The sequence below is a fragment of the Apodemus sylvaticus genome, chromosome 14, assembly GCF_947179515.1.
Source record: "Apodemus sylvaticus chromosome 14, mApoSyl1.1, whole genome shotgun sequence".
In the NCBI taxonomy this organism is placed as follows: Eukaryota; Metazoa; Chordata; class Mammalia; order Rodentia; family Muridae; genus Apodemus; species Apodemus sylvaticus.
The window spans coordinates 72,968,229-72,993,246 of record NC_067485.1 but is presented as its reverse complement, the minus strand read 5'-3'; the positions used below and the strand labels follow the sequence as shown (position 1 = coordinate 72,993,246).

Below are 25,018 nucleotides of genomic sequence, written 5' to 3'. Positions count from 1 at the left end.
CAAAAGAAATTAACCAATCAAATTTAAAAAATAACGTCAAAAATGACAGGAAGTAACAATCACTATTCCTTAATATCTCTTAACATCAATGGACTCAATGCCCCAATAAAAAGACATAGACAAACCGAATGGATATGTAAACAGGACCCTACATTTTGCTGCTTACAGGAAACACACCTCAGGGTCAAAGACAAATACTACCTTAGAGTAAAAGGCTGGAAGACAATTTTACAAGCAAATGGTTTCAGGAAACAAGCTGGAGTAGCCATTCTAATATCAGATAAAATTGACTTTCAACCCAAAGTCATCAAAAGAGACTCTGAGGGACATTTCTTGCTGGTCAAAGGAAAAATACAACAAGAAGAACTCTCAATCCTAAACATCTATGCTCCAAATGCAAGGGCACCCTCATTCATAAAAGAAACTTTATTAAAGCTCAAAGCACACATTGCACCTAACACAATAAATGTGGGTGACCCCCTTCACAATAGCCACAAACAGTATAAAGTATCTTGGGGTGACTCTTACCAAACATGCGAAAGATCTGTATGGCAAGAACTTCAAGACTCTGAAGAAGGAAATGGAAGAAGACCTCAAAAAATGGGAAAACCTCCCATGCTCATGGATCGGTAGAATCAATATAGTTAAAATGGCCATTTTGCCTAAAGCACTATACAGATTCAATGCAATACCCATCAAAATCCCAACTCAATTCTTCACAGAGTTAGAAAGAGCAATTATCAAATTCATCTGGAACAACAAAAAACCCAGGATAGCTAAAACTATTCTCAGCAACAAAAGAAAATCTGGGGGAATCAGTATCCCTGACCTCAAGCAATACTACAGAGCAATAGTGTTAAAAACTGCATGGTATTGGTACAGAGACAGGCAGGAGGATCAATGGAACAGGATTGAAGATCCAGAAATGAACCCACACACCTATGGCCACTTGATCCTCGACAAAGAGGCTGAAAACATCCAATGGAAAAAAGATAGCCTTTTCAACAAATGGTGCTGGTTCAACTGGAGGTCAGCATGCAGAAGAATGCAAATTGATCCATCCTTGTCTCCTTGTACTAAGCTCAAATCCAAATGGATCAAGGACCTCCACATAAAGCCAGACACTCTGAAGCTAATAGAAAAGAAACTGGGGAAGACCCTTGAGGACATCGGTACAGGGAGAAAGTTTCTGAACAGAACACCAATAGCGTATGCTCTAAGAGCAAGAATTGACAAATGGGACCTCATAAGGTTACAGAGTTTCTGTAAGGCAAAGGACACCATCAAGAGGACAGATCGGCAACCAACAAATTGGGAAAAGATCTTCACCAATCCTACATCAGATAGAGGGCGAATATCCAATATATATAAAGAACTCAAGAAGTTAGACTCCAGAAAACCGAACAACCCTATTAAAAAATGGGGTACAGAGTTAAACAAAGAATTCTCACCTGAAGAACTTCGGATGGCGGAGAAGCATCTTAAAAAATGCTCCACTTCATTAGTCATTAGGGAAATGCAAATCAAAACAACCCTAAGATTTCATCTTACACCAGTCAGAATGGCTAAGATTAAAAATTCAGGAGACAGCAGGTGTTGGAGAGGGTGCGGAGAAAGAGGAACACTCCTCCACTGCTGGTGGGGTTGCAAATTGGTACAACCACTCTGGAAAGCAGTCTGGCGGTTCCTCCGAAAACTGGGCACCTCACTTCCAGAAGATCCTGCTATACCACTCCTGGGCATATACCCAGAGGATTCCCCACCATGTAATAAGGATACATGCTCTACTATGTTCATAGCAGCCCTATTTATAATTGCCAGATGCTGGAAAGAACCCAGGTATCCCTCAACAGAAGAGTGGATACAAAAAATGTGGTATATCTACACAATGGAGTACTATTCAGCCATTAGAAACAATGAATTCATGAAATTCTTAGGCAAATGGATGGAGCTAGAGAACATCATACTAAGTGAGGTAACCCAGACTCAAAAGGTGAATCATGGTATGCACTCACTAATAAGTGGTTATTAACCTAGAAAACTGGAATACCCAAAACATAATCCACACATCAAATGAGATACAAGAAGAAAGCAGGAGTGGTCCCTGGTTCTGGAAAGACTCAGTGAAACAGTATTTGGCAAAACCAGAACGGGGAACTGGGAAGGGGTGGGAGGGAGGACAGGGGAAGAGAAGGGGGCTTACGGGACTTTCGGGGAGTGGGGGGGGGCTAGAAAAGGGGAAATCATTTGAAATGTAAATAAATTATATCAAATAAAAAAAAATTCAGGAGACAGCAGGTGTTGGAGAGGGTGCGGAGAAAGAGGAACACTCCTCCACTGCTGGTGGGGTTGCAAATTGGTACAACCACTCTGGAAAGCAGTCTGGCGGTTCCTCCGAAAACTGGGCACCTCACTTCCAGAAGATCCTGCTATACCACTCCTGGGCATATACCCAGAGGATTCCCCACCATGTAATAAGGATACATGCTCTACTATGTTCATAGCAGCCCTATTTATAATTGCCAGATGCTGGAAAGAACCCAGGTATCCCTCAACAGAAGAGTGGATACAAAAAATGTGGTATATCTACACAATGGAGTACTATTCAGCCATTAGAAACAATGAATTCATGAAATTCTTAGGCAAATGGATGGAGCTAGAGAACATCATACTAAGTGAGGTAACCCAGACTCAAAAGGTGAATCATGGTATGCACTCACTAATAAGTGGTTATTAACCTAGAAAACTGGAATACCCAAAACATAATCCACACATCAAATGAGATACAAGAAGAAAGCAGGAGTGGTCCCTGGTTCTGGAAAGACTCAGTGAAACAGTATTTGGCAAAACCAGAACGGGGAACTGGGAAGGGGTGGGAGGGAGGACAGGGGAAGAGAAGGGGGCTTACGGGACTTTTGGGGAGGGGGGGGGCTAGAAAAGGGGAAATCATTTGAAATGTAAATAAATTATATCAAATAAAAAAAAAAAGAAAGAAAGAAACACAGACCATAATTCAAAAAAAAAAAATAATAATTGTGGGTGACTTCAACACTGCACTTTCCTCAATCAGGAAAACAGAAACTAAACAGGGACAGAATGGAACTAATTGAGGCTTTGAACCAATTAGATTTAACAGATATATATAGAACATTCTATCGTAAAGCAAAAGAATATACCTTTTTTCTCAGCACCTCATGGTATCTTCTCCAAAATAGACCATATAATTGGTCACAAGACAGACCTCAAAAAATATAAGAAGATTGAACTAATCCCATGCCTCCTATCAGATCACTATGGAGTAAAAGTGGTCTTCAATAGCAACCAAAAAAACAGAAAACCCACATACACGTGGAAACTGAACAATATTCTACTCAATGATACCTTGGTCAAGGAAGAAATAAAGAAAGAAATTTAAGACTTTTTAGAACATAATGAAAACGAAGACACAACATACCCAAATCTATGGAACACAATGAAAGCAGTGCTAAGAGGAAAACTCATAGCCCTGAGTGCATCCAAAAAGAAAATGAAGAGAGCATACACTAACAGCTTAATGACACACCTGAAAGCCCTGGAACAAAAAGAAGCTATTTCACCCAAGAGGAGTAGAAGGCAGGAAATCATCAACCTCAGGGCTGAAATCAATCAAGTAAAAACAAAGAGAACCATACAAAGAATCAACAAAACCAGGAGCTGATTCTTTGAGAAAATCAACAAGATAGATAAACCCTTAGCCAGACTGACCAAAGGACACAGAGACAGTATCCAGATTAACAAACTTAGAAATGAAAAGGGAGATATAACAACAGAAACTGAGGAAATTCAAAAAATCATTAGATCCTACTACAAAAGCCTATACTCAACACAACTGGAGAATCTGGAGGAAATGGACAGTTTCCTAGACAGATATCCGACACCAAAACTAAATCAGGATCAAATAGCTCAATTAAACAGTCCTATAACACCTGAAGAAATAAAAAGGGTCATAGAAAGTCTCCCAACCAAAAAAAGCACGGGACCAGACAGCTTCAGTGCAGAGTTCTATCAGACCTTCATAGAAGTCCTAACACCAATACTCTTCAAACTATTCCACAAAATAGAAACAGAAGGAACTCTACTCAACTTGTTCTATGAAGCCACAATTACGCTGATACCAAAACCACACAAAGATCCAACAAAGAAAGAGAACTTCAGGCCAATTTCTCTCATGAATATTGATGCAAAAATACTTAATAAAATTCTTGCCAACTGAATCCAAGAACATGTCAAACGATCATCCACCATCATCAAGTAGGCTTCATCCCAGGGATGCAGGGATGGTTCAACATAAAGAAATCCATCAATGCTATCCACTACATAAACAAATTCAAAGAAAAAAACCATATGATCATCTCATTAGATGCAGAAAAAGCATTTGACAAAATCCAGCATCCTTTCATGCTAAAAGTATTGGAAAGAACAGGAATTCAAGGCCCATATCTAAACATATTTAAAGCAATATATAGCAAACTAAATGGAGAGAAACTTGAAGCAATCCCACTAAAATCAGGGACTAGACAAGGCTATCCTCTCTCTCCATATCTTTCCAATATAGTACTTGAAGTTCTAGCTAAGGTAATTAGACAAAATAAGGAGGTCAAGAGGATACAAATTGGAAAGGAAGAAGTCAAATTATCACTATTTGCAGATGACATGATAGTCTACTTAAGTGACACAAAAACCTCCACCAGAGAACTACGACAGCTGATAAACAACTTCAGCAAAGTGGCTGGTTATAAAATCAACTCAAGCAAATCAGTTGCCTTCCTATACTCAAAGGATAAGCAGGCTGAGAAAGAAGTTAGGAAAATGACACCCTTCAATATAGCCACAAACAATATAAAGTATCTTGGTGTGACTCTAACCAAACAAGTGAAAGATCTATATGACAAGAACTTCAGGTCTCTGAAGAAGGAAATCAAAGAAGACCTCAGAAAATGGAAAAATCTGCCTTGCTCGTGGATTGGCAGGAGTAATATAGTTAAAATGGCCATCTTGCCAAAAGCAATCTACAGATTCAATGCAATCCCCATCAAAATCCCAACTCAGTTCTTCACAGAGTTAGAAAAAGCAATTCTCAAATTCATCTGGAATAACAAGAAACCCAGGATAGCTAAAACTATTCTCAACAACAAAAGAAATTCTGGGGGAATCAGTATCCCTGACTTCAAGCAATACTACAGAGCAATAGTGTTAAAAACTGCATGGTATTGGCACAGTGACAGACAAGTGGACCAATGGAATAGAATTGAAGATCCAGAAATGAATCCACACACCTATGGTCACTTGATCTTCGACAAAGGAGCCAAAAACATCCAGTGGAAAAAAGATAGCCTTTTCAACACATGGTGCTGGATCAATTGGAGGTCAGCATGCGGAAGAATGCGAATTGAACCATTCTTATCTCCATGTACTAGACTTCACTCCAAGTGGATCAAGGACCTCCATGTAAAACCAGACACACTGAAACTAATAGAAAAGAAACTGGGGAAGACCCTTGAGGACATGGGCACGGGAAAAGTTCCTGAACAGATCACCAATAGCTTATGCTCTAAGATTAAGAATTGACAAATGGGACCTCATAAAATGACAAAGTTTCTGTAAGGCAAAGGACACTGTTAAAAGGACAAAACAGCAACCATCAAATTGGGAAAGGATATTCACCAACTCCACATCTGATAGAGGGCTAATATCCAATATATACAAAGAACTCAAGAAGTTAGACCCCAGGGAACCTAATAACCCTATTAAAAAATGGGGTACAGATCTAAACAAAGAATTTTCACCTGAAGAAATTCGGATGGCCGAGAGGCACCGTAAGAAGTGCTCAACATCATTAGTCTTTAGGGAAATGCAGATCAAAACAACCCTAGGATTTCACCTTACACCAGTCCAAATGGCTAAGGTAAAAAACTCAGGAGACAGCAGGTGTTGGTGAGGATGAGGAGAAAGAGGAACACTCCTCCACTGCTGGTGGGGCTGTAATATGGTACAACCACTTTGGAAATCAGTCTGGAGTTTCCTCACAAAACTGGACATTAGAATTCCAGAGGACCCTGCTATACCTCTCCTGGGCATATACCCAAAGGATTCCCTGGCATGCAATAAAGACACATGCTCCATTATGTTCACAGCAGCCTTATTTATAATAGCCAGAAGCTAGGAAGAACCCAGATGCCCCTCAAAGGAGGAATGGATACAGAAAATGTGGTATATTTACACAATGGAATACTACTCAGCAATTAGAAACAATGGATTCACAAAATTTTTAGGCAAATGGTTTGATCTGGAAAATATCATCCTAAGTGAGGTAACCCAATCACAAAAGAATACACATGGAATGCAATCTCTGATAAGTGGATATTAATTAGCCCAGAAGCCCTGAATACACAAGGCACAAATGGCATAACAAATGACTCCCATGAACAAGTATGGAGAGGGTCTTGATCCTGGAAAGGATTGATCTAGCATTGGAAGGGAATATACGGACAGAGAAAAAGGAGGGAGGTGATTGGAGAAGGGATGGAGAGAAGAAGGCTTATTGGACATATGGGGAGGGGGTATCCAGGAAAGGGGAAATCATTTGGAATGTAAACAAAGAATATAGAAAATAAAAATATTTTTTAAAAAAGACCAAAAAACCCCAGATTTTTTACTTAATGTATGTGAGTACACTGTCTCTCCCTTCAGACACACAAGAAGAGGGCATTATATCCCATTAAAGATGGTTCTGAGTCACCATGTGGTCGTTGGGAATTGAACTCATGACTGCTGGAAGAGCAGTCAGTGCTTTTAAGAGCTTGAGCTATCTCACCAGCCTCTATATCTAATTTTTTAAATCTTTGTCTGTCTGTCTATCTATCTATCTATCTATCTATCTATCTATCTATCTATCTATCTATCTCAAACTCCAGATTTTATTCCACATCTGATACCTTCTCCCACGACCCTGTCTCCACAAGGATGTCCCCACCATTCATCCCCCACTGTACCAGATCTCTAAACTCCCTGGAGCCTCCAGACTCTTGAGGGTTAAGTGCATTTTCTCCGACTAAACCCAGTCCTCTGCTGTATATGTGTTGCGGGCCTCATATCACCTGGTATATGCTGGCTGGTTGGTGTTCCAGTATCTGAGAGATCTCAGATTAATTGAGGCTTCTGGTCCCCTAACAGGGTTACCCTCCTCCTCCTTATCTTCTTCCAGATTTTCCCTAATTCAAACACATGGTGCAGCAGCTTCTGTCCATTGGTTGGGTGCAGATATCTGCATCTGACTCTTTCAGCTGTTTGTTAGATTTTCAGAGTACAGTCATGACAAGTCACTTTTGGTGAGGGCTCCATAGCCTCAGTAATAATGTCAGGTCTTGGGGCCTCCCCTTAAGCTGGATCCCACTTTGGGCCTATCGCTGTACCTCTTTTCCTCACGTTGTTCTCCTTTTCCATTTCTGCAGTTCTTTCAGATAGAAACAAATATGGGTCAGAATTTTGACTCTGAGATGGCAACCCCTCACAAATTGATGCCCTGTCTTTCTGCTGGAGGTGGGCTTTACAGGTTTCCTCTCTCCAATGTAAGGCATTTCCTCTAAGGTCTCTGCCATTGAATCCAGAGAGTCTCTCACCTCCCAGGTCTCTGATACATTCTGGGACTTTCCCCCAACCTCCTAATTCCTCAGGCTGCCTGTTTCCATTCTTTCTGCTGGCACTCAGGACTTCAGTCCTTTTCCCCACCCAGTACCAGACCATGTTCCCTTCCCCCTTCCCCTTTCCCTCCCAGGTCCCTCTCTCTATCCCCCATTTTGGTTGCTTTCTTCTCCCTTCCAAGTGTCCTGAGGCATCCTCACTTTGTCCCTTCGGCTTGTTGAACTCTTTGAGTTTAGTGGATTATATCTTGGGTATTCTGTACTTTTAAAATTTTTTGTCTTATATCCACTTATTGCTGAGTACATACCATGCATGTCCTTTGGGGTCTGAATGTCCTCACTCAAGATGATATTTTCTAGTTCCATATATGTACCTGTAAAACTCGGGATGTCCTTGTTGTTCATAGCTAAAGAGAATTCCATTGTGTAAATGAACCACATTTACTTTATCCATTCTTCTGTCATGGGGCATCTGTGTTGTTTCCAGCTTCTGGCTATCACAGAGAAGGCTGTTATGAACTTAGTGAAACAAGTACCCCTGTAGCGTGATGGGTATCTGTGGGTATATTCCCAAGAGTCGTATTGCCAGGTCTTCAGGTAGATTTATATATCATTTTTTAAAGATATCATATCTTCTATATCCCCTTTTAATGTTTTATTTATTTTTTATTTGTATGTGTATAGGTGTTTTGCCTGCACATATGTTGGGCACTACATGCATGAAATACACAGTGAAGAATAGAGAGGGCCTCAACTTCTCCAGGGAATGGAAAACAGACAGTTGTGATTGCTATGTGGGTACTGGGAATTGAACCCAGTCCTCTAGAAGAACACCCAGCTGCTCTTAACTGTTCCCATATCTCTCTAGCCCTGTTTATAACTTTTCAGTAATGTAAAGAAATGGTAGGGCTTAGTAATGCTGCTCGTAATTCCAGTAGTTAGTAAGCTGAGTTAGGAGGATCAGATTCAGCATGAGGTAATGGAGCCAGCCTCAGATACATATTAAGTCCCAGTTTAGCTGTGCTACATTAGCCTTTCCTCAAAATAAACCCCTCACAATCAGGGCAGTTAAGTCTATAGGAACTTTTTCTATGTTTCCTATTTTGTTTGTTTGTTCCACTCAGGATTTCTCTGTGTAGTGCTGGCTGTGCTGAAAGTCATCTGTAGAACAGGCTGTCCTCAAACTCAGTGACTCTCCAGGCTCAGCCTCACCAGTGCTCTAATTAAAGGCATGCTCTCTACTACCGCCTGGCTAGTGCACTGTCCCCTAACTTTCATTTTTGGAGCTTTTGAGATGGATCAGGTTTGGATCCCAGCAAGCACATGGTGTCTGAAATTTTAGTTCCAGGATATTCCATACCCTTTCTGATTTCCATAATCACAGAGATACATACAGGAGACTACTCATTCACATAAAATTTTTAAAAATTGAAAAAGAAATGAAATTTATTTTTTAGTATTTTAAAAATACAATTATTTATTTGTGTGGGAGTGTTCAGCCTGTGTGTGTATGTATATATGTGAACCATATGTGCCTGCGATCTAAGAAGGTCAAAAAAGTGGTCTGATTCCCTGGAACTGTTGTAGCAGATACTTGTGGGCTATCCTATGGGTGCTGAATATAGAACTTGTGTCTTATAGAAGAGCAACTTAACTAATAAGCCATCTTCTTCGACCCTTTAAGGAATTTGAAAAGATCTCTACCTGGCTTTCACACTCAAACAAGTTGAAGACCTGCTGGGATACAAATTGGTAATAACAATCTTAAAGGCTCAAAGGATAATAGTAGAGAATTGACAAAATGCAAAATCTGTATTCTCTTTAGGTTTTGTCAACCTAATACTAACTTGTCTCCATCACACTCTACTGTGGGCAAGTCTCTGAAGCTATTTATTGATTGATGTAGGACAGCAAAACCCACAGTTGCTGTGGCTGGGAGGGTGGTGATACAGGGTTCAATAAGAAGTCAGGTTGAGCAAGGCACAGAAAGGAAGCCAATTAGAACCATTCCTCCATGACTTTTGCCACATGGACCCTGAGTTCCTCTCTTGGCTTACAGCTTAGTCAGCCTTCTATTGCTATGAAGAGATACCATGACCACAGCAACTCATATAAAGGAAAACACTTAAAAAGACAGTTCAGAGGTTTAGTCAGGGTGAGGCACATGAGAGAGAAGGGACCTGGCTTGAGCATTTGAAACCTCGGAGCTCACCCCAGTTACACAGTTCTAACCAGACCATACCTACTCCCACAAAGCTACACCCCCTAACAGTACCATAACCTGTTGACCAAGCTTTCAAACACATGAGCCTAAGAGGCCATTCCTATTCCAACCAGCACAGCTTACCTCAGTGATGCAATGTAGCCTGAAATTGTAAATATTTAGGAAATGTGATTGATAAACAGGTATTTTTTCCTGACTTTCAATTTCTTTTTTCTTCCTTCCATTCTTTCTTTCTTTCTTTTTTCTTTTTGAGTTTTATGTAGTCAAGGCTGTCCTTGAACTCACTGTGCACTGAGACTGCTCTTGATTTCCTCATGTTCTTGACTCCACCTCCTCGGTATTTGGACTACAGGAATGTTCCATCACCCTAGATTGTGGGTATGTATTTTTTGGGCATGTGTGGGCATATGAGTGTACATGCTGTGCAAGCATGTGTGAAGGTCAGAGTTGATCTTATTTTTTTCTATCTCCATCTACCTTTTGTGGCAAGGACTCTCACTGATCCTGGCCCACACAGACAGCCTAGTCGGCTAGTGAAATCCAGAGGTCTACCTGTCCCAATACACTCAGCTTTTACATGGATGAAAGGAATCTGAACTCAGGTCTTAATGGTTGAACAGCAGCCACTTTACCTTCTTCTCCCTTCCTCCTCTTTACAACCTTTGAAAGTCTAAATTTGCTTCTAGATATAAAGCATTTTAAAGATGAACTATACAGAACAAATAATAAGACAAATAACTTATCATTCAGGGGGTTGAGGCAAGATGATTAAAAATTCATTCCACACTGTCTCTTTAGTGGTAGGAACACATGCATATACTACCACACCCAGCTTTATACTAGAAACTTGGAAGGTGTATGTTGAGTCCAGGAAGATGGCTCAGTGGGTGAAGATGCATTCTGCCAAACTGACATGAGTTCAATCACCCACACTATCTTGTGGGAGATGGCCCTCAAATTGTCTCCTGGTTTCCAAGTGTACACTGTGCCATGAGTATGAACATATGCATTTAAAAATCAAAAAAAAAATAATGATAAAAGAGAAAGGGTCAATCTGGGCATTATAGCTGTAATTTCACCACTTAAAAATAATCCTTGTCCTTCTAATTTCAAAGAACCTATCTTCTAAGCAGAACTTCTAGGACAGACTTGGCTGAACATTTGAATTGAAAGGCAGCCTGGGATATAGGAGACATTGTTTGAAATAATAGACATGTAGCCCTAGAACGTAGTATGGTGATATATGCCTATAATCTCGCCATTTGGATAATAGCTACAAGGATCATAACTTCAAGACCACTCTGAACATATCAAGTTCAAGGGTAGCCTGAACAATAGAGTAAGATCATGCCTCAACAACCAAACCAAATAAAACAAAACAAACTACCAAAACAACAAGGACTTGCTGAATATGCCTCAGTGATGGCAGTCACTTACACTGCAGTCTCCTGGGAAAAAGAGCATTTTGTCAGAGTATCCCTGTGCCAGGGAGAAGCTAATATTTTTTTTCTTATCTACTTGAATCTAATAAAAAAATTTGATATTCTTGAGTGTGCATTTTATAGCTTCTATAAACCAATAGTTGTTAGAAATTATGGGGTTCCAAGTGTAAAATGACCAATGTTATCCATCGACTAATGTATGAATGTTATCCTGTGCCCATTAGTTTTTGTCAAAATTGCACAAGCTAGAGTAATTTGGAGAAGAAAAAAGAAATGAGTTGAGTGTAGGTAAGGTTATGGGGCATTTTGATTGATTGATGTCACTAGGTATGAAGTCATTGCTGAATATATGTATATAATTGCATAATATTACGTACTATAATACAAACTAATACAGAGTTCATAACCCAGTCAACAACAACCTTCTGGAATCTGTTGTAATTCATATGATTCCAGCTATTGCTTTTAAAGTAGAAAGTATTGGGGTTTGGACAGCTAATTTCCATGAAAGGATCATGCTCTTGAACTTTGTTCTCTAACATGTGGCCCTGTTTTCTGAGGTTATAGAAAATCTGAAAAAAAAAAATACAGCCTAGCAGAAAGAAGTGGGTCATAGTGAATAGAGGGACTGATAACTGTGCGAAACCATCTTCAAATCTCTACTGCCATACTGACCATGAGCCTATCCTGCCTTGAGGAAAGAAAATAAAGAAAACCCATGGGTTATACCCAGCCATTATTGGTCCATTTCAGCTCTGACCTCAAGATAAGCCATTGTGAGGTCTTTTACTTGCCTAGTTACAGCTTTGGCTGAGAATGCTCCCTATCCTTATAGTACAGTTTGCTGTTGGTTAGTTGGTTGGTTAGTTTATTGGTTGGTTGGTTGGTTGGCTGGCTGGTTGGAAAGTAATTTGATTTCTAAGCTGGCAACCCACTGGACTTAGATCTTTGTGAATTGTTGAATCTGAGCACAGTAAGTTTTCTTCTGTATTCCTATGTTTCATTTTAGAGGGTTTTGTTTTCTGGATTTAAACTAAGTCTCCCTCTCTTCCTGTATTTTCTTGGTTTGATAACTGAATTTTTATTTTCTTTTTTAATTAGATTTTTTATTCTATTTTACAATGTCATATTTTGTATGTCTTTATTCCTTTCACTAATTTTGAACAGTAGATTATAATAACTATACAACATGAACAATCTCACAGTGACATTTCCAGACATGTACATGAAGAACTTTTCACACATTCCCCTTGCCTGCTCCTTACAAGTACCTCAGTGTTTCTCTTTTCTGTCCAGACCCTTACTTTGCAAGTACAGGCCCAGTGGTATAAAGTCCTCTTATTTACAGGACTGATATGCCATATTGGATGGAATGGATACAGAAAATGTGGTATATATACACAATGGAGAACTATTCGGCCATTAGAAATAATGGATTCATACAATTCTTAGACAAATGGATGGAACTGGACAACATCATCCTAAGTGAGGTAACCCAGTCTCAAAAGAACACTCATGGTATGCACTCACTGATAAGCAGATATTAGCCTAGAAGCTTGGAATACCCAGGAAACAATTCACATATCAAATGATGACCAAGAAGAAGGAAGGAGTGGCCCCTGGTCCTGGAAAGGCTCAGTGCAGCAGTGTAGGACAATACCAGGATAGGAAATGGAAAGGGGTAGATTGGGGAACAGGAGGAAGGAAGAGGATTTATGGGACTTCCAGGGAGGGGGAATTGAGGAAAGGGGAAATCACTTGGAATGTAAATAAAGAATATATCAAATAAAAAAAGAAATACAGGTACAGGTAGAAGTCCTTAAAGAAATACAGGAAAGCACAACCTCTAAAAATAGAGGGAGAAACAATTTTAAAAAATCACAAAAGTAAACAACTCTGGACATAGAAAACCTAGGAAGTTGAACAAGAGTCATAGATGGCAATCATTACCATCAGAATACAAGAGATAGAGGAAAGAATCTCAGATTCAGAAGACACCATAGAAAACATTGACAGCAAAGTCAAAGAAAATGCAAAATATTAAAAGCTCCTAACCAAAAACATACGGGAAATTCAGGACACAATGCAAAGACCAAACCTAAAGATGATAGGTATAGAAGAGAGTGAATATTTCCAGATTAAAGTTCCAGTAAATATCTTCAACAAAATTATAGAAGAAAACTTCCCTAACCTAAAGAAATAGATGTCCATGAACATACAAGAAGACTACAGAACTCCAAATAGATTAGACCAGAACAGAAAATCCTCCTGTCACATAATAGTCAAAACACCAAATACACTAAAAACAGAAAGAGCATTAAAAGCATTAACAGAAAATGTCAAATAACATATAAAGGCAGACCACGATTACACCAGAGCTCTCAACAGAAACTATGAAAGCATAAAGATCCTGGGAAGATGTCATACACACCCTAAGAGAATATAAATTCCTATCCAGGCTACTGTAACTAGCAAGACTCTCAATTACCATAGAGAGAAATCAAGATAATCCATGATAAAACCAAATTTACACAATATCTTTCCACAAATCAAGCTCTACAAAGGATATTAGATGGAAAATGCCAACACAAGGAGGGAAACCCTAGAAAAAGCAAGAAGATAACCTTTCATAAAACCCAAAGGAAGATAGTCACACAAACATAATTCTGCCTCTAACAGCAAAAATAACAGCAAGTAACAGTCACTTTTCCTTAACATCTATTAACATCAATGAACTCAATTCCCCAATAAAACAACATAGACTAATAGACGGATATGCAAACAGGACCCATCATTACAGGAAACCCAAGTCACTGACAAAGACAGACATTAACTCAGTGTAAAAGTTGGAAAATAATTGTCCAAGCAAATGGTTCCAAGAAACAAGCTGGAGTAGCTATTCTAATATCGAATAAAATCGATTTTCAACCTAAAGATATCAAAAAAGGAAGGACACTTCATACTGATCAAAGGAAAAATCTATCAAGATAATCTCTCAATTCTGTACGTTTATGCTCCAAATGCAAGGGTAACCACATTCATAAAAGAAACTTCACTAAAGCTCAACGCACACATCACATTCCACACAATAATAGTGGGAGAACTCAACACCAGACTCTCAGCAATAGACAGATCATGTAAACAGAAACTAAGCAGAGACACAGTGAAACTAACAAAACTTATGAACCAATCATCTAACAGATATCTGTATAACAATTCAAACTAAAGCAAAAGAATATACCTTCCCCTCAGCACCTCAAGCACCTTCTAGAAAATTGTCAATCTAATTGGTCACAAATCAGAACTCAACAGATTTGGGAAGATTGAAATAATCCTAGGCACCCTATCAGATCACCATGGACTAAGGCTGGTCTTAAATTCCAACAAAAACAAGGGAAATACACGTAAACATGGAAAAAGAACAATGCTCTACACAATGATAAATTGGTCAAGGAAGAAATAAAGAAAAAATGGAAAGACATTTTAGAATTTAATGAAAATGAAACATCATATGAAAACATAAGGGACACAAGGAAGCAGTGGTAAAAGGAAAACTCATAGTTCCAAGTGCCTCCAAATAGAAACTGGAGAGAGTTTACACTAGCAGCTAGACGCACACCTGAAAGCACTAGAACATAAAGAAGCAAATACACCTAAGATGAGTAAACAGCAGAAAATAATCAAACCAAGGACTGAAATCAACCAAGTAGAATCAAAAAGAACTATACAAATAATCAACAAAACCAAGAGCTGGTTCTTTGAAAAAAATCAACAAGATAAATAAACCCTTTGCCAGACTAACATAAGGGCAAAGAAAGAGTACCCAAATTAGTAAAATCAGAAATTAAGAGTCACCCCAAGATACTTTATACTGTTTGTGGCTATTGTGAGGGGGGTCATTTCCCTAATTTCTTTCTCAGCCTGCTTATCCTTTGAATATAGGAAGGCCACTGATTTGCAAAAGATCTGTATGACAAGAACTTCAAGACTCTGAAGAAGGAAATGGAAGAAGACCTCAAAAAATGGGAAAACTTCCCATGCTCATGGATTGGCAGGATCAATATAGTTAAAATGGCCATTTTGCCAAAAGCAATATTCAGATTCAATGCAATACCCATCAAAATCCTAACTCAATTCTTCACAGAGTTAGAAAGAGCAATTATCAAATTCATCTGGAATAACAAAAAACCCAGGATAGCTAAAACTATTCTCAGCAACAAAAGAAAGTCTGGGGGAATCAGTATCCCTGACCTCAAGCAATACTACAGAGCAATAGTGTTAAAAACTGCATGGTATTGGTACAGTGACAGGCAGGCAGATCAATGGAACAGGATTGAAGATCCAGAAATGAACCCACACACCTATGGCCACTTGATCCTCGACAAAGGGGCTGAAAACATCCAATGGAAAAAAGATAGCCTTTTCAACAAATGGTGCTGGTTCAACTGGAGGTCAGCATGCAGAAGAATGCAAATTGATCCATCCTTGTCTCCTTGTACTAAGCTCAAATCCAAATGGATCAAGGACCTCCACATAAAGCCAGATACTCTGAAGCTAATAGAAAAGAAACTGGGGAAGACCCTTGAGGACATCGGTACAGGGAGAAAGTTTCTGAACAGAACACCAATATCGTATGCTCTAAGATCAAGAATTGACAAATGGGACCTCATAAAATTACAAAGTTTCTGTAAGGCAAAGGACACCATCAAAAGGACAGATCGGCAACCAACAAATTGGGAAAAGATCTTCACCAATCCTACATCAGATAGAGGGCTAATATCCAATATATATAAAGAACTCAAAAAACCAAACAACCCTATTAAAAAATGAGGTACAGAGTTAAACAAAGAATTCTCACCTGAAGAATATCGGATGGTGGAGAAACATCTTTAAAAATGCTCAACTTCAGTAGTCATTAGGGAAATGCAAATCAAAACAACCCTGAGATTTCACCTTACACCAGTCAGAATGGCTAAGAGTAAAAATTCAGGAGACAGCAGGTGTTGGCGAGGATGTGGAGAAAGAGGAACACTCCTCCACTGCTGGTGGGGTTGCAAATTGTTACAACCACTCTGGAAATCAGTCTGGCGGTTCCTCCGAAAACTGGGCACCTCACTGCCAGAAGATCCTGCTATACCACTCCTGGGCATATTCCCAAAAGATTCCCCAGCATGTAATAAGGATACATGTTCTACTATGTTCATAGCAGCCCTATTTATAATTGCCAGAAGTTGGAAAGAACCCAGGTATCCCTCAACAGAAGAGTGGATGCAAAAAATGTGGTATATATACACAATGGAGTACTATTCAGCCATTAGAAACAATGAATTCATGAATTTCTTAGGCAAATGGATGGAGCTGGAGAACATCATACTAAGTGAGGTAACCCAGACTCAAAAGATGAATCATGGTATGCACTCACTAATAAGTGGATATTAACCTAGAAAACTGGAATACCCAAAACATAATCCACACATCAAATGAGGTACAAGAAGAACGGAGGAGTGGCCCCTTGTTCTGGAAAGACTCAGTGAAGCAGTATAGAACAAAATTAGAACAGGGAATTGGGAAGGGTTGGGTGGGAAAACAGAGGGAGGGAAGGGGACAGTTGGGACTTTCGGGGAGTGGGGGTCCAGAAAAGGGGAAATCATTTGAAATGTAAATAAATATATCAATAAATTAAAAAAAGTGACAAGCAAAAAAAAAATCAGAAATTAAGAGAAACATAGCAACAGGAACTGTGGAAATTCAAAAAATCATCAGTCCTTACTACAAAAGCTTGTAGTCTACAAAATTGGAAAATCTGGATGAAATGGACAATTTTCTAGACATGTACAATGTGACAAAGCTCAACTGGATCAAATAAACCATCTAAACTGTCCCACAATCACTAAAGAATTACAAGCAGTCATTAAAAGTCTCCCCACCAACAAAAACCTCTGGAACAGATGGGTTTAGTCCAGAATTCTGTCAGACCATCAAAGAAGACCTAATACCAACACTTTTCAAACTATTCCACAAAATAGAAACTGTAGGAATGCTACCCAATTTGTTCTATGAAGCCACAATTATGCTTAAACTGAAACCATACAAAGACCAAAGAAACAGAACTTCACACCAATTTCCCTTATGAACATTGATACAACAATAAACAAAATTTCTTGCCAAATAAATCCAAGAAATCATCAAAACGATCATTCACCATGATGAATGGTTCATCCCAGGGATTCAGGGGTGGTTCAATATGCAGAAATCCATCAATGTAATCCACTTTATAAACAAACTCAAAGAAAAAAACCCCACATGATCATTTCATTAGATATTGAGAAAGCATTTGACAAAATCCAACACCTGGTCATGATAAAAGTCTTGGAAAGATCAGAAATTCAAGGATCACTTCGAAATATAGTAAAAGCAAAAAATATACAGCAACCCAGTAGCCAAGATCAAATTAACTGGAGGGAAACTTGAAGCAATGCCACTGAAATCAGAAACTAGATAAGGCTGCCCACTTTCTCCCTACCTGTTCAATATAGTACTTGAAGTCCTCGCCAGAGCAATTAAACAATAAAGGGTGGTCGAAGGCATTCAAATTGCAAAGTAAGAAGTCAAAGTATCATTACTTACAGATGATATGATATACTTAAGTGATCCCAAAAATTGCAGCAGAGAGAGAACTCCTAAACCTGATAAACAACTTCATCAAAGTGGCAGGATATAAAACTAACTCAAAGAAATCAGTAGCCTTCATATACTCAAAGGATAAACAGGCTGAGAAAGAAATTACGGAAATGACACACCTCATGAAAGTCATAAGAAATATAAAATATCTTGGGAGTGACTCTAACCAAGCAAGTGAAAGATCTGTATGACAAGAAATTCAAGTCTCTGAAGAGAGAAAGAAACCAAAGAAGATCTCAGAAGATGGAAAGATCTCCCATACTCTTGGATTGGCAGGATTAATATAGTAAAAATCAAATCTTGGTGAAAGCAATCTACAGATACGATCCCAATCAAAATTCCAACTCAATTCTTCATAGAGTTGGAAAGAGCAATTTGCAAATCACTTTGGAATAACAAAAACCCCAAGAGAGCAAAACTGTTCTCAGCAATAAAAGACCATAGGAGGAATCAGTCTCTGACCTCAAGATGTATTATAGAGCAATAGTGATAAAAGCTGCATGATACTGGTGCAGAGACAGGCATGTAGATCAATGGAATAAAATTGAAGACCCAGAAATGAACCCAAACAGCTATGGTCACTTAATCTCTACCAGAGAAGCTAAACCATCTAGTAGGAAAAAAGGCAGGATTTTCAACAAATGGTGCTAGTTCAATTATAAGTCAACACATAGAAGAATGAAAATTGATCCATTTTTATCTGCCTATTCAAAGCTCAAGTTCAAGTGGATCACAGACCTCCAGATAAAATAGGATACACTGAATCTAATAGAAGAGAAAGTGGGGGAAAGCCTTGAACCATGGGCACAGGGGGAAATTCCCTGAACAGAAACATCAATGGCCTGTGCTCTAAGATCAAGAATTGACAAATGGGATCTCATAAAATTGCAAAGCTTCTGTAAGGCAAAGGACACTGTCAATAGGTCAATACAGCAACCACCAGATTGGGAAAAACATCTTTACCAATTCTACATCCTGTAGAGGGCTAATGTCCAATATATTCAAAGAACTCACCAAGTTAGACTCCAGAGAATCAAATAATAGTATTAAAAATTGAGTACAGAGCTGAACAAATAATTTTCAACTGAGGAATATCTAATGGAGAGAAGCACCTAAATAAATGTTCAACATCCCTAATTATCAAGAAATGCAAATCAAAACAACCCTGAGATTCCACCTCAAACCATTCAGAATGGCTAAAATGAAAAACTCATGTGACAACAGATGCTTGGGAGGATGTGGAGAAAGAGGGATACTCCTCCATTTCTGGTGGGTCATCTAACATATGAAGAAAACATTCATTTTCACAAGAGAACAGCACATGTATTGTAATTAGTAAAATAATTCTAAACAACCCTTTTCACAGTGAAAAGTCCTGTAGTTCTTCCTTAAACTCATTTTCAAGTTCTAAGTGTTTTAAATCATAAAACATTTTGAACCTGCAAATGTTTAAAAAAATTTGGTCAACTCAATGTCTTGCTCTCCAGCATAGAACACTGTTCTAGTCTGATTAAACCGACCTATGTACTGATGGAATAAATTTTTATAGGAAGTCCTTTTTTTCCTTTTGAATTTTATTTTCTGTGTTACAATATGGGTTTTGGTTATATTATATGCATATTTTATATGCATGGTAGATATATTATAGATATTTATTGTATGAACCAATAAATAGATATTGGATAAAATTATAAAATTCTCCTGTGAATAAACTCATGTCTTAATCAGGACAGTTTTCAATTGTTGCTCGCTGAGTTTTACAGTCACTCTTAGAGTAGAGAATAAATACAGAGCACAACCTAAGATTCACCTAAGACAGCTAATGGTCTTTTCATGTTTCTATGTGGCAGGCCCTTTGCAAGGACACACTGAGTTATTATTCACAGAACCCTGAGATGGACATTAGTAATTACTCTTTCATAGTTGACACACAGAAAAGTTTTGTACTTTCTAAAATCACGGGCACGGTCAGAACAGGGTTTGAACTAAGAATCCAGGAATGCCCTCATTCACAGTGTTTTACTGGGGCAAAATGCCACTAATGGGAATTTGTTGAAGACAGAGCTTTATATTTTTGTTTTCATACTTTTACTTCAGTCTCCTGATCTGTAAGCTTTATGATGGGCACTGTAGCTTAGTCAAGAACTTTGATGGAGCATGGCTCAGCCAAGACGTGCTTCCTAAGGGCTTGTTCCAACAACTGTAATGGAGGACATTCCCACTTTCCAAAGACAATGAGGGCTGTCACTTGTTGGAAGATAGAGGCCTGTACTAATGCTCCCAAATATCTACATGTCAGCTGTGGGCCAGAGTTCTTTCACCAGTTTTATCTGTTTCACCGGTTCTCTCTCATGGCTGCTTCTGTAGGACAAAAGGCTATGAAGTTATAAAAGACAATTTTCTCCTGGATGCCCTCTCTGGCTGTACATGGCTCTTCCAAGGCCCAGGATCAAGCTGCCTGTGCCCCAGGGCCACTGACTTAGGGCCACCGACTCCTCTCAGCTTGGCTGCACAGCTGCCTAAGGCAGATAGTCCAGGCCTGAAGTGCTAGCCTTGTTCAAGGCCACTGGGCCAGGTGACACTGGTGGTGCAGCAGGGAGCTGATAGGCATGGGGCTGAGGGGGTCCAGCTTTAGTCTGGATTATAATGGGGGTCAAATGCAAGAACAATCTGACCCTGTCAATAAGAACAAGAATGGGACTAGACATTTTATATAACTAGACTCAATAATAAATATTCATCTCATAACATTATTTGAGAAACTAATATGAATAATTATGAAGCATTCAAAAAGCATGGCGAATTAAGACTTCATTCAAAGAGTATGCCACATATTCTGTATTGGAGTGAAGAATGGAAAGTGCTTTACCAAATGTTTGCAACATTTCTGACAGAAGTGTTCCTCGGATGTTTTTCTTGAGAGATATGATGCAGAGGAAGTGGATATTTTGGCAAAACACATGACACTCTATAAAAATAGTGATTTCCCTAATCTCATATATGCCATGGGAAGGGATGCTTACATCAGGTGAGGAAGAGGACAGAAGTATAGACACTTAACTTGTAGGAGAGTTTTAAAATTTTGGCCCTCTAGAAGATGAACATTAATTGTGAAATTATGATAATGGCAAAGGACAGGAGACCGTCTCCCCAACAGAAAGCAAGTCATTGTAATCATTTATGGAAGTCCCAAAATTATGAATCACTAGGAAACACATCATATTTACTATTTTGTCCCCTCTTTCTAATGTAGAACCGAAAGGAGCCTACAGGGTTTTCTTTCCAATCTGATGGTTATAATATAGTGAAGATTTATTTGATGTATACATATTTATGACAATTGCAAGATTAAACAAGACTATGAATGTCACCCCTCCTGTAACATTTCTTTAGTCTGTCTAATTAATTTATCTTCCCTTATAAGTATCCAGAATATCTTGTGAGGATTCAAGGAAATATCTTTCTTCAAGTTTCACTTAATATCAAAATCACAACTCCTGATAACAAAGGACTTTGAATATTTTTAAGTGTTTCTTTGCCTTTCAAGATTCTTCTGTTGTAAATTCTCTGTTTATCTCTGTACCACATTTTTAATTAGGTTATTTGGGTTTTTGTAGATGAACTTGTTGAGTTCTTTATATATTTTAGATATTAGCCTCCAGTAGGAAGTACAGTTAGTGAAAAATTTTTTCCCAACCTTACATTGCCTAGTTGTGCTAATGATGCCACCTTTTGTCTTACAGAATCTTTTCAGTTTCATGAGGTCCCATTTATCAATTGTTGATCTTAGATCCTGAGCCATTGGTGTTCTCTTCTGGAATTTTCCCCCTGTGCAAGTGAGTTTGAAACTCTTTTACAAGTTCTCTTCTATTAGACTCAGTGTATCTGGTTTGATATTGAGGAACACCATCCACTTGGACTTGAGCTTTTCTCAAGGTGATAAGTATGGATATATATTTGGTCTCCTACATACAGAGCATCAGTTAGACCAGCACTAGTTATTGTAGATTCTTTCTTTGTTCCACTGTATTTTTTTTGTTTCTTTATCAAAAATCAAGTGTCCATAAGTCTATGACTTTTCTCCTGCATCTTCAATTTGATACCATTGATTTCTCTGTCCCTGTAACAATACCATGTGATTAATATCACTATTGGTTTTAGCAAAGTATAAAACAAAATGACGGTGAGTTCCTACCTCATTCCAATCAGAATGGTGAAGACCCACAACTCAACTGACAGCACTTGCTGAGAAAGATGTGGAGAAAGAGGAACACTTGTCTGTTGCTGGTGGGATTGCAAACCGGCACAACTACTCTGGAATTCAATCTGTTGATTCCTCAGAAAATTGGAAATACTTCTACCTGATGACCCAGCTATACCACTTTTGGGAACATACCCAAAGGACTCCCCACCACACCACTTGGACACGTACTGTACATGTTCATAGCAGCCCTATTTGTAATAGCCTGAGGCTAGAAACAACACAGATTTCCCTCAACCAAAGAATGGATACAGAAAATGTGGCTCATTTACACATTGGAATTCTATTCAGTTAATAAAAATGATGACATTCATGAATTTGGCAGACAAATGAATGGAACTAGAAAATATGCTAAATTAGGTAACTCAGACCCAAAAGAACATGCATGCTATCCATAGGTGGATATTAGCCAAAAAGTACAGATTCAACCTACAGACATTAGGTTGTAACAAGCAGAAATGCCCAAATGAGGAGGCTTCGATCCCACATGGAAGCAGGAAGGAAATACTCACAGGAGGTAAAGGGAGGCAGGGATCGAGGTGGGGGTAAACATAAACAGGTATGCAAGAAGTGTCTGGAGAGAAGCCTAGAGGATCAAGGCAAGGAATGAAAATAAGGGGAGTGAGAGGTGTGAGGACCCTGTAGAAAGTTCCAGAGTTCCTGGAAGTTAGACATTCTCCACACTTATTGGGGGCACCTAACATTTTGGGGAAAGGGAACTTGAAGAGTCTACCTCCAGGAGACAGACATAGACTCACATGGAGGGATAGGGTTACTAACCCACAGTTAAAATACCTGACCCAGACTTTTGCCTGTTTAAAAGAACATCAGGTACAAAAAATAGAGAAGAGACTGAAGGAAAGGCAGTCGAATGACAAGCCCAACTTTGGATCCATATCATGGGAGGCCACCAAGGGCTGACTCTACTATGCTGTGATGTGCTTACAGAAAAGAGCCAGGTGTGGCTGTCCTCTGAGAGGCCCTACCAGCAGCTGACTGACTCAGAAGGAGATACTTACACCCAACAATTGGGCTGATGTTGGGAACCCTGATTTTTTAATTAGTGAAGGATTGAAGAAGCTGGAAGGGAGAGCAACTTCATATGAAGATCACCATTCTCAACTAACCCAGAGCCCATGGAGCTACCAGAGCCTGGGCCACCAACCAGGAGCACAGAAAAGCTGGTCCAAGGGCCCTGACACATATGTAGCAGGGTCCTGCCTGGTCTAATATCAGTGGGAGATGATGTGCTGAAACCTTGATGGACTTGAGGCCCCAGGAAAAGGTGAGGCCTGGTGGGGGGAACCACCCTCTCTGAGGCAAGAGGGAGGAGGAATGGAATGAAGCATAAGAGGGGGACTGAGAGGGGGAAATTACTAGAATGCAAATAAATAAAATTACATAGATTAAATAAATCGCAACTCCTCTAGTAATGTCGTTATGAATTTCCATAAATACCTTCACTAACAGATTGTATAAATTTTCCCACAGGTTGTTTTATTCTAATACATCAGGGTAGTGCCAAGAGATCTGCAATCTAAGAGGTGCTTGGTGATGGGGATGGTGATGCAATGATACTGTCATATTGTGAGTCTCACTCAGCTCAGGCTTTGTTCAATCAGAATACTACTGCTGTGTGTATGGGGAAAGCCAGTGGGGATTGGGGATGCATAAGAATGAAGTATGACACACACATATGAAAATGCTACACTGAAATCCATTTGGAGTAACCTAAAAAACTTAAAAATAAAGACTTCCCTTTCCATAGATTTGTATGATCTTGCAGAACTTGCCTAGAACAGCTTCCCATAGTGTAGTTTCTTGACTTATGCCTTTTGCCTTTCTTTTTGGTAAATTCATATTTAACCAGCCACTGTCACAGAATCATATTGCTCATTTGGGTGGCCCAGATGGGCTATCATTACGGGGGCAATTGTCAGGGAAAATACAAAAGACCATAATTCTACAGCTGAGATAAACTCAATCTCTTATTTGTTTTCAAACTTCTGTTTTTGGAGATTTGTTCCTCAAAAACAAACTTAAAGACATAGCAGCATATGTAGGAGACAACAGTGTCTAAGAATACCAGTTACAAAAAGGTACCTGTGATAGAAACAAAGGGCATTTGGGGTGGAGCAGAGGAACTTTGGGCCCTTCTGCTCTACAAATAAAACATATTACTCTAGTCCCAGATTTCTCCACTATCTCCCAGACTTATCATTAAGAATCCAATCTCAAGGATCTCTCTCTCTGCAAGGCAACTGGAGGTCTTCCCTTTCCTCCCCTTGAAAACTCTCTCTGCTGTGAGACAAGGATGGGGTGTGGCTACACTTGTGAACCCATAACTTCCAGATTTGCTTGTCCCCAGCCCTGTGCTGAATTGCGTGAGGTAAGCTGTATATAGGATACCTGGAGACAATATCATCCTCTCACCTCCACACAACATTCTGAATTAGTCAACAAAGTTCCTTGTTTAACATGAAGAAGAGTGCTGGAGAAATGAGTCACCAGTTAAGAGCACTCACTCTTCTTCCAGAGGTCCTGAGTTCAGTTGCCAGAAACCAGGGACTGGCTCACCACCACCTGAAATGGAGATCCGATGCTCTCTTTTGATATGTCTGAAAACTGTGACAGTGCAAACCTATACATAAATAAATAAATAAATAAATAAATAAATAAATCTTTTAAAAAATAAAATTAAATGAAGGCAAACGAAAATAAGCTGGCCAAG

The 25,018-nt window shown here is 39.1% G+C and overlaps 2 protein-coding genes across 16 annotated transcripts in view; both read right to left on the bottom strand.

Annotated features, from left to right (window-relative positions):
* LOC127665125 (ankyrin repeat domain-containing protein 26-like) overlaps positions 1 to 25,018 on the bottom strand; it is an 870,635-nt gene that overhangs the window by 53,523 nt on the left and 792,094 nt on the right. For 6 of the 14 annotated variants that reach the window (XM_052157545.1, XM_052157543.1, XM_052157553.1 and 3 more), the window contains one exon: positions 24,813 to 24,928. The exons of 6 other annotated variants lie outside the window; for them this stretch is intronic. The gene's annotated coding sequence lies outside the window, so the exon portion shown is untranslated. 2 more of the 14 variants (XM_052157550.1, XM_052157551.1) reach the window with 2 other exon arrangements.
* The window catches only part of LOC127665128 (coiled-coil domain-containing protein 3-like), a 738,150-nt gene that overhangs the window by 351,982 nt on the left and 361,150 nt on the right, over positions 1 to 25,018 (bottom strand). The window lies entirely within an intron of this gene.